General features: G+C 36.7%; 1 pseudogene; it reads left to right on the plus strand.

The window, feature by feature from the left end:
- Positions 1 to 3164: 3164 nt before the first annotated feature.
- LOC125594383 lies at positions 3165 to 9100 on the plus strand (annotated as a pseudogene).
- Positions 9101 to 11636: the final 2536 nt, after the last annotated feature.

Genomic DNA, 11636 nt, shown 5'->3' on the forward strand with positions numbered 1-11636 from the left:
GTGTAAAAATCTAGAATATGTAACATTAAGAAAGAGATGGAATACAATTTATCTTGGTTACGTAAAAATATCATTAAATAAAATTAATCCAACCAATAAAAAAATTCAGTATTTTGCTATTGGTCACAAAGTTTAAATGATATTAAATTCTATCTAAAATAATACGAACATAAATTATTTTGAAACAAATTTTTTTCCTTTAAACACCACTTAAAGTGTTACGGAGGGAGTATGAAACATTGAATTGTTGCAACTTATAACCATTAATATGTACTTGAAAGAACTGAATTATAGTAGGATTCCATAAAATAAATAAATTATCTCTTACCATGATTTCATACACAAGTTTTGAATAACTTTAAATGTTAACAATAATTAATATTGGTGACCGTAGCTGAGTTATTCCAAACTTCCAAGAACGTAGGCATGTGAGACCAGCGTGACACTACAAAGTCTATGACAAAAGAGGATTTTATTAAATGTTTCTAATTTTTTTTTTGGAATAAAAAATGCTAACTCTAATCAAATCTCGCTGTTGATAAAAAAATCAATCAATCAAATCTCTCGCTTCTTGGTCTAAAAGCTGGAAGACGGTCTGGTCTTGGTTGTAATTCAACGCCGGTTAGATACGGTTAACCACAAGTGGATCGATGAATCCAACGGTTCATATGAAAAGGTCCACAAAGATTTAAGATGGTTAGTGGGGTATGATCACATCCTGAGCTAAGATTTGCTGGTTCATCTTTTGTTGTGTAAGCTAATGAAATACTGACACGTGGATACGTTGAGAAGAGCATCTTCAAAAATAAATGCTTTTCTAATCCTTTACGCAGCGCCTAGCAGCATTTAAAATATGGGACGTGACCCTCTCTCTCACGCAACCCTCAGTTTCCATCGACTAGTTAGCTCAGCTTCTTAGCTCGGTTCAAGTCATCTACTGTATTTATGTGAATCATCTACTCGTTATACTATAGACAGTGGACCACTACTATCTTATAAATACTCATACATCTGCAATTAAGCGGGAGGGGAAATACTCTATTTGAAACTTTCAGAATAATATATAAATTTTGTATTCTACGAAATCAAATGATAAAATTTCGACGGAGATCCCAATACAAAACACTTCATGAATCTTTAAGCAATGCATTTATACACAACATAACACATAAATATAAACTTTTGTTTAACTATTAATTTGACAGATGAGAGATATCATCATACACCGCATCTCTAGAAGCAATTTCAAAATTTCCAATATGAAGTTTTTTCATATTCCAAAAGCAATTTCAAAGTTCCATATTTTAAAATCATTTCAGCTATCTATTTCAAATAATCTTGTTAACTTTTATAGTTACCATTTTAATTTTTTTATTTTTTTATCTTATGCAAAATACAAATATATCAATAACATTAAAGCAAAATATTATACAAAAAATTAAAATGCACATTTAATACAACTTATAAAGCAAAATACACAAGGATAAAATTATATGAAAACAAAATTATTACATCAATTAATAAAAGTACACACGATTTCAACAATTTTAGCTTGTAAGCTACAAGTAAAAAAAAAAAAAAAAGTTGGCTATTATTTCAAAATGCATGTAATATGCTAGTAAAATGTATTATCTTACTAATAGTAATTAATATCTTTTCGTTCCACAAATATAATTTTTTTAGTATTTTCACACATATTAAGAAAACACGCTAACTAAACCATAATAAATGTATTGTTTTATGTAATTTTCAATTTTCAATAACTTTTAACCAATAGTAATTCAATAAAGTCAATTAATTTTTGAAATTTACAATTTTTCATAGAAAACACAAAAATACATATTTGTGAAACAAACTTTTTCAAAAAAGTCTATCTTGATGAAACGGATGGAGTATTATGTATAATATTTTTATATATATTTTATTGCTAAATAAAATTTTATGACTTTTGTTTACTTTTTCACCAATAAAAGACTATAATGCAAAATGTAAAATATTTAAAGTTTAATTTGAAGTTGTTATTTTCGGAAATAATCACCTTCGAAGTTTAAATTTGTAATATTGCAAACTTTATTTGGAGATGTTTTCACGGTCGACTTGCTACATGACTCTTTTTTTTTTGTAGCATGCTACATGACCCTCTATTCTTTTTTTTTCCCCTATTTATTGTTACTTTACAATTGAAATAATAAGGCAAAATACAATAGTGGATGACTTTTTTCCCCATACCACCTTTTTCGTTTTCTCTATTTGGTTGTTCGAACCTGCACATGCTCATTTGATAGCGTGGAAGGATTGGCCATCAAACAAATAAAAATTCACAATCAAGGATATTTATTATCAGTTTTTGTTGTTGTGCACTTCATTGTAAAATAAAAAAATCCAAACACGGATGATAACAACCGTGGATCACGAGTAAACTAATTCACTCAGTCATAAAAAGAAAGAGATATAGTGAGCAAAAAATCATTTTAAGATAGTATTGATCCAACCAACCAAACATTATCTTCAAAATTACAATGTTTTTACGACAGTTGATAAAAAAAAGCTTATTTAGTAACATAAAAACTATGGAGTAGTTTTTTTTTGTAAACACAACTATAGTTTCAGACTTTGTTTTGTATTCTTTCAACAGAGTGTAACTATAAAAACATTCTTATCAACTTTTCGCTCAAGTTGTTACAGAAAAAACTTAATCAAGAATTAAAATGACACTTATAAAATTATCAATATAATAAAATTATTAATTTATAGAGGTTATATCAATTAAAACTAACAACTTTATTCGTGTTTTCATTCATATATAATAGTAAAGTGTAATTTCCTAACTTCATTTGAACATATTCTAATAAATAGTTTGTAGATTAAAAACAATCACACTTTGAAAAGAAAAAAAATCAAATAGTCCACATGTTCAATAATAGGCTGCTCCTTGGTTACAAAACCGCGCTCATCGACTGCTCGCTGCCGTCGAGACTCTCGTGTGAGACCGTAATTTTTGTCAGTTTTAGTTATAATCTACGGTCCAGATTTAATATCGTACGAAACCACTAGATCCACGATACATCCAACACAGAAGAGTGCTCTCCTCTCCTCAACTCTATTTGTTTTTTTCCTCTCATTCTTTTTTTAGTCGAAACTCTAAACCAACTAACCGAAAAAACAAAAACAAAAAACTCTTTCTCTCCTCTCCATTTCTCTCTCTAGAGAGACAACCGGAATCGCACGTCGACGGGAAGAGTATCGCCGGAACTATTATAATTACCGCCGGTCGCATAGATTATTCGTTGGAAACAACGCGTCGTGAGAGGAGAGGAAATTCGAAAAAAAGAAAAAAAAATTAGAAACACCGATTCACTTTTTTTTGGGGGTTATTTTAATTGATTTGTGTGAATTAAATATTCTGCGATGGATGTGATTGGATAGAAGGAAACAAAAAGGAAAGGAGGAAGATAAAAGAGAAGGCGAATTATTCTGCTCTCTCTCTCTCTCTCTCTCTCTTTCTTCTCTGTCGAACATCGCTGTTGCTGCTGTGTGTTTTCTTCGTGCATCCTTTTATTTTTCAAGGTAATGAATTTCACGAGATCCATTCTTCACAAGTTTCTTTCTTTTTTTTAAATTTAATTTAATTTAGTGGAAAAAATGTTTGGGAGGAAGCGTAATGTGTTTGTTTGTAAATTAGGTAAGCTCTTTGTATTTGTTTTTTTATTTGCTGGTGAGTAATTTAGGTTTATTTTCTTAAATTAAGTTAAACTGGGTGCCCAAGTTTGTGAATTAGGTAGGAGTTGGTTCCCTGTTTGCATATAATGAGCTGAACAAGGATCATGAATTAGGCGAAATTGTAGTCTCTTATGGCTTTTTGAAATACCTAATCTTTGTCTTCCAGTGTTTTTCTACTCCGCTTTAAGGAGAGAGGTTTAAGATGATTTTTTCGTATTGAACTTCTTCTTAGAGTACGTAAAGTTGCTGACTTTGTTTGGATTTAGGGTTTGATTTTGCTTAGTTCTAATTGAATTCTTGTGTTGTTTTTTTTTGTGTCCTTTGAGTTATTTTGCTTAATCTTTTTTGTCTGGCAAGATCCTTCTTTGCAATGAATAGTGGATTTTGTTTCTTTTGGAGACTTACTGGCTTTGAATCTAAAACTGGTTGTTCATCTTTCAGGGGAAGTGATATGGTCCGTTGAAAAAGACTAAAAAGCTACAAAAGAGATTTTGTTTTATTATTCCAAATTTTGCTGTCATCTGCATGATGCCGTCTGATATAATGGAACAGAGAGGTGTATCAACACCTTCCCACTTTCGTGAAGATACTCGTATTAGTTCAGAGGTAACTTTTTTTTTCCATGGGGTTTTAACTGTGTAGCACCATCTTTGTCACATTATCTGCCACTATTTTCTATGATGTTTAAAACTGTTTTCTTTTTGTTTCTCAAGTATACTTGTTCTTTTGTCTGGCAGAGGCAATTTGGGTTTCTGAAAACAGACCTGATTCCTGAAAACCAAGGTGGTCGTGATAGATTTTCAAATCTGCCAAGAGTTCCTGGACACCTGAAAGTCACCAGCTGAAGCCACAATCTAGCTTGTCTGGGGTGCACCCCTCTGTTAGCCCTAACGCAAGAAACACCACAAATGGTAGCCAGTGGGAAAGTAGTTTATTTTCCAGCTCACTGTCTGATACATTTAGTAGAAAACGTAAGCTTCTGGTTCACTTTTATGAATTGTTACTTATTATGTTGATTTTGTTTTATCCTCTACGGTAAAGAAACGCCGTTTGTTAATCTAGTACATCATAGACGATCGTGAAAGTTTGTTTCTTCTTTCTCCTTTAACTTACTGTACTTTAACTACTTGACTGCGTCTCCAATTCTTGGTTTTTGCAGTACGGTTACAGAGAAGTGATATGCTATCTCCTATGTCTGCGAACACAGTTGTTACCCACCGTGAGGAAGAACCCCTGAATCTTTAGAAGAAATTGAGGCGCAAACTATTGGAAATCTTCTGCCAGATGAAGATGACCTCTTTGCAGAAGTGATGGGTGACGTTGGGCGTAAATCTCGTGCCGGTGGAGATGATCTAGATGATTTTGACCTTTTCAGCAGTGTTGGTGGCATGGAGCTAGATGGAGATGTTTTTCCTCCTATGGGCCCCAGAAACGGAGAGAGAGGCCGCAATAATTCTGTTGGCGAACATCATCGAGCGGAAATTCCATCCAGAACAATTTTGGCCGGAAATATCAGTAGCAATGTCGAAGACTATGAGCTGAAGGTCCTTTTTGAGGTACCTTATTCCAGCAGCGTTTCCCCCCCACAGATTTGTTTATATAATCTGGAATTGATTACTTCGTACTGAGAATACTTTTACTTGTTCAGCAATTTGGAGACATCCAGGCTCTTCATACAGCTTGCAAAATCGTGGTTTTATCATGGTATCCTACTATGATATAAGGGCTGCTCAAAATGCGGCGAGAGCACTCCACAATAAGCTGTTAAGAGGAACGAAACTTGATATTCGTTATTCTATCCCTAAGGTATGATTCCTTGTTTTTATGAATATATTGTCTTTGCTCTGTGGACAGTATTTGTGACTTATGTTGATTTGTATCTATCTTACAATTTTCTTGGCTCCAGGAAATTCCTTCAGGAAAAGACGCCAGTAAAGGAGCCCTGTTGATTACTAATATTGATTCGTCTATTTCAAATGAAGAACTCAATCGAATGGTCAAATCGTATGGAGAAATCAAAGAGGTTGATATATTGAGATGCTCCGTTTAGTTACTTTTCTGAGGTAGATTCTAATGATGTTTCTGTGGTTTGCAGATTCGTAGAACCATGCACGATAACCCACAGATATATAGAATTCTTTGACATCCGAGCGTCAGAGGCTGCTCTTGGTGGCCTGAATGGACTCGAGGTTGCTGGGAAGCAGCTTAAACTTGCGTTAACCTATCCAGAGAGTCAAAGGTGGGTGACTGGTTGTTTTTTTTTTCTCCCTGGTTTATATTCCTTTGTGGGCTGTGAATGAATACAAAATCCTAAATCAAAATGATTTGAACATGTGCTTTGCTGTTAAGTATTTACGAGGATGCCAGTTGTGTTGATGTATGGGGTTCACCCATTCTTTTTTCTTTATTTCAGGTACATGTCACAGTTTGTTGCACATGATGCTGAAGGGTTTCTACCTAAAATGCCTTTTACTAATACATCATCTGGGCACATGGGTATGCTTTTGCATTCAGCATTTGTAATTCTTTTTTTAATTGAATGATTTGTCATCTTGATACTCAAAATCACTGCCGTTAAATATCTCTGTGTCAGGGAGACATTTCCCAGGAATAATTCCTTCAACCTCCATTGATGGTGGACCTATGGGGATTAGTCATAGTTCTGTTGGATCGCCTGTGAACTCCTTCATTGAACGTCATAGGAGTCTCAGCATTCCTATTGGATTTCCACCTTCGGCAAACGTCATCTCAGCCAGCAAGCCCGGAATTCAGGAGCATGTCCACCCTTTTGACAATTCAAATATGGGGATCCAAAGCATGCCAAACCTTCATCCTCATCTTTTTCAGAGTACCTCGACAACTTTACAAATGGTAGTCCATATAAGTCCTCGACAGCATTTTCTGAAGTCGTCAGTGATGGCTCGAAAGCAAATGATGCCTTTATGTTACATAATGTTCGTGGAGTGGATGGCTTTAACGGAGGGGGTAAGCTCTTTATCTCTAAATTGCTACTGTTTTGATAAATTTGTCGAAGAATAATGATGATATGTAGTTGACAATTGTGAGTTTAAGAAGAATGTCTGCCGTAGCACACTGTTAGGATGGTCCTTACAATTTTAGTGGAATCTGAAATGTGCTACAGCGATGAAAATTCTAGGTACTGTTTCTGTAGACAACTTTTTTTAAAAGCATTCTTGGTGTAAAACTTGTCATCCTGGGAAAATATTATTAGTATTATGTTCTTAATTGCAGTCATATAGACAGATAACTGTGCTGGGTTTGAAATTGAATTTGAAAGTGGCTGAAACATTCGTTGTGTATGTCAACAGAATTGCACAATTACTGAGTGCTAGTATTTCTTCTACTGTCATACATAATATTGTTTTTTTCTTTCTCACTTTTAGTTGTTGTGGTCTTTTGACTGTAGGCATAGGGTCTCCCATGAACCAAAAAACCCCGCCCCCCTAACCTTAATTTATGGAGCAATTCTAACACTCAGCAACAAAATCCTTCAGGTGGCATGATGTGGCCTAGCTCGCCGTCTCACCTCAACGGCATTACTAGTCAGCGCCCACCTGTTACTGTATTCTCTAGAGCACCTCCTGTTATGGTGAATATGGCATCTTCCCCTGTGCACCACCACATTGGATCTGCGCCCGTATTAAACTCGCCTTTCTGGGATAGAAGACAAGCCTATGTTGCTGAATCTCTAGAATCGCCTGGCTTCCACATAGGTTCTCATGGTAGCATGGGGTTTCCTGGCTCTTCACCCTCACATCCATGGAAATTGGTTCTCACAAGTCCTTTTCCCATGTTGCTGGGAATCGCATGGATATAAATTCCCAAATGCTGTACTGCGATCTCCCCCCAACAGTTGTCTCATCTCTTCCCCGGGAGGAACCCAATGGTTTCAATGCCGGGTTCGTTTGACTCGCCTAATGAACGATACAGGAATCTCTCACACCGTAGAAGCGAGTCTAGCTCTAGTCATGCTGACAAGAAACTGTTTGAGCTTGATGTTGACCGTATATTACGTGGGGATGATGTCAGGACAACACTGATGCTTAAAAACATTCCTAATAAGTAAGTGGATTCAGTGTCTTTCCTTTATTCCTTGTTATATATCTTTTGTTAGCTTCGTAGGTTGTTTGATGTTTTCCTTTTCAATTCTGAACTCTATAAAATGCTGCTATGGTTTAGGTATACTTCTAAGATGCTTCTCTCCGCCATTGACGAGCATTGTAAAGGAACGTATGATTTCCTTTATTTGCCAATTGATTTCAAGGCAAGCAGGCGTCCGTCCTACCTTTTTATATAATAGTCTTATGTAGAAAATGGGCTTTTGGTATTTGCAATATCAGTATTTTTTTGCTAACCTAATTTTACCTTCTCGTTTCAGAACAAATGCAATGTGGGATACGCTTTCATCAACCTTATTGAACCTGAAAAGATTGTACCATTTTATAAGGTACCCAGCCTTTTCTGTTGCTGCTTTTTATATATTTTTTGGCTTTTTCTCTTGAAGAGCATTGGTTAAAGTTTAAAAAAAACTTGCAGGCTTTTAATGGAAAAAAGTGGGAAAAGTTTAACAGCGAGAAGGTGGCAACTCTTACATATGCTCGAATTCAAGGAAAAGTAGCACTTATTGCCCATTTCCAGAACTCAAGCTTAATGAACGAAGACAAACGTTGCCGGCCTATTCTTTTCCACACCGATGGTCCAAATGCTGGTGATCAGGTGAATGTTACTAACACATCAGATAACATCATCTTGTTAGGGTTCTCATTTCGTAGTAGTTGCTCAATTTCGCTCTCCCTTTGGTTGCACATATTGAAATGGGTTCTTAGTGAGATCTCATAAGTTCAAAGATGTGGTGATGCTCAGTTACTCAATAAGAGATTTGATTTGTTTCATATTTTTCACCTTTGTTTGTTATTTTGCAGGAACCATTTCCAATGGGAACCAACATACGATCAAGACCAGGAAAGCCACGAAGCAGTAGCATTGATAACCACAACAGTTTTAGCATCGCTTCCGTTTCAGAAAACAGAGAGAACCTCCTAATGGAACCGATCCTTTCTTGAAGGAGAACTAACCAATGAGCAAAAAAACCAAGCAGAGGTAAAAGAAAGTTAAGGAAAAATGAAGAGCTAAAGATATAACACAAGTTTTATATTATTATAATCATATCATCAGCACACCCTAGAGTTCTGTAAATCGGGGGTGTTAAATTTACCCTGACAAAACTGTTTTTGCGGTGAAGATATATTTTTGGAGAGATCATTAAACTTTGTTGACCTCAAACCTTCACAGGTTGCTTCACCAGTTTTGTTGTATTATCAAATATCCCCTGAGAAATATCTTCGAGAGTTTCTCTTTACTTTTTTTTTTTTTTTTTTGTCTTGTTTGGGGTTATTCAAGTATTTTTGTCTTCTTGCTATCGATGTAGTATGTAACAAGCCTTGGATTTACATTCAACGTCTTTGCTGGCTATTTGTGGCCATTTCATGTTGTAACTTTTTTGGAGATTTTAATGAATGCTTCCTTTTGGATAAATATAAATTTTCATAATCTTTTTTTCTTTACATGATTGTATGGTCGCCAGATGAGTTTGGAAACACAATGCAACTCTTTGTTTTAGAGACATTGAGCGGTCAAAAACTGTAGGGAAGTGAGAGGCAGTTTAATGCTAGGTTTCTCCCATATTGATATTAGCGGTTAGGCCATCACAGACCGACCAGCTTCATAAAACAGAATCTCTGGCCTTTCTCCGGTTACCAACAAAGATCTGGGCATCACAATTCAGCACAAGAACTAGTCATAAGCTTTATGCAGATGTCTTCTTCAACTTCACCATATCCAAACCTGCATCACTTCCCATATATATATTCTGTCTTCATAATGGGCTCGTTCTCGTTTTAAAAGGCTTAGGCTATTGGGTCCTCCTAGCATAAAACCATTAATAGCTTCAGGGTTTAAGGTTTAAACCTTCTTCTTCTTCTTTTGGAAAACAACAATAAAAATGCAGAGAGGAAAGGTGCTTGTGCAAATCTCACAGTCTCTCGACTTGGCGTAACCAAAACCTCTTGATGATGACGATCCTCTCTACGCCGCCGATGTACCTAAGCCTCGGAAGGATTAATCGGAGAGGAAGCCTAATCAGACTCCAATGAAGGAGGAGAAACAGCTGAGGAAATCACAGCCAGGGTTACTCTCCGGCCTCTCCGAGCAGATACAATTGAGTATCAGCTTTAGTAGAGTCAGGCCCGGCTCAGAATATATTTAGGCCCTGTGCACAAACAAATTTTTAGGGCCCTTTCTTATACAAATCAAAAAAAATTAGGGCCCTTTTTTTGTGTGTTCAAAAAAACAAAAATGACCTTTTCATATAAAAAATTAAAACTGTATGACTCTAAATATACAAAAAATGATGAGAACCTGTGCCAAAGCACCGTCCGCACACGTCCAGAGCCGGCGCTGAGTAGAGTGTGAATCATATGGACTACTTTCTCAATAAAACTATGTGTGCTTGTTTGTTTATGATTTTAGCCTTTTTGATTTTTTCATGTTTATGTTATAGTAATGTGTTTTCTTTAGTGTTCAATGAAGTTCAAACCTAGAGTTATCCACGACGAGAGGTTTACCGTCCCTAAAATCTATGCTGCGTCTTGAGTTATGCATACAAGCAGGAGTAGGTAGAGATTGACAAGTTCCCATCGAAGAGACGATCCACCAAACCTGTGAACAGCATTGAAGGACGGATTGTAGATTTCGAGGACGTTTATGGGAAAGCTCCTGCGGCTGTGTGTGCAAGGTGGTGCACCTGTGCCTGAAGAGTACAAGAGTATGATGAGGCTCGATGTGAAGTTGATCTAGTTGCTTAACCTTTCTATGAGAGACTGTTGATTGATGTGAAAAAGATAAACTCATGTTATATATATTACGAAAATTCAGACACAGTTTTGGTTGGTTCTTTTGCATCTCTCCCTAAATAGAAAAGAGAGACCCTCTTTGAGTCTCAAGCTCTACTCCTTGCGGTTGCGATCTCACTTCGCAGCTTCTCAATAGCTTTGACTGCTCCGATAATGTTACTCTCCATCTCTTTCAATTGCTCTCAAGTTTCTCTACGTTACGGCTCTTCTCGGCATCAAACTCTTCCCTGCTCCATTGAAACCAAAAATGATTAAACCAACTGACGATGATGAATCTTTTGACAAGTAAAAGACGTTTCCTTTTACCTTAATCTCTGTGCTCTTCTTTCAACCGCAACAACTCTTCAGAATTCACCCTCCGACTCTTCAGACCTTTTCAACTTTTCTTTCTTTGCAGCTACTCCTCGCGTTCTCTCTAATGAAGCCTCAATGTGAGCTGATTCAATTCCCTCCAATGCTCTTCTTGTTCACCCTTTGTTGCATTTCGAGTGCACCAATCTTCTCGCCCGTCTCTCAGTCTGACTGAGACAGACTCTGGACCCCTCCGACTTCGCGAGGAGGGCAACTTCTTGAGCCGTTAGCTGCACGCCCTTGCACCGAGCAGTAGCTCAATCCTCGCGCTCTCGAGCTGGCTAATGGTAATGAGCCTCAATGGGAGCTGGTGGTCAAGCGGAAAGCTAGCTCCTCCTTATGTTACCCTGTGTTGACAATACCCAACCCTCAAAGTTTTCGCTAATCCTCTAAAATCTCTCTTCTGAGTGCACCAACGGATTCTGATCTCGCCGTTTTTGTCTCATCTTACCGATGGGAGCTCCCATTCCCTGACTTTTCGCGGTCAGCAAGGCAATGTCTTCTTGAGAACCAACGTAGCTAGCAGCGAGTTGTGCGAAGTCCTAGAAGAGACACGGAATCACACAGCACTCAGGCTCGAGCTGCAAAATTCCCAACTCTTGTTTTTTCAGAGCCAAAAGTCCAGGCTTATGT

This window comes from Brassica napus (assembly GCF_020379485.1).
Source record: "Brassica napus cultivar Da-Ae chromosome A6 unlocalized genomic scaffold, Da-Ae chrA06_Random_7, whole genome shotgun sequence".
Taxonomy (NCBI): Eukaryota; Viridiplantae; Streptophyta; class Magnoliopsida; order Brassicales; family Brassicaceae; genus Brassica; species Brassica napus.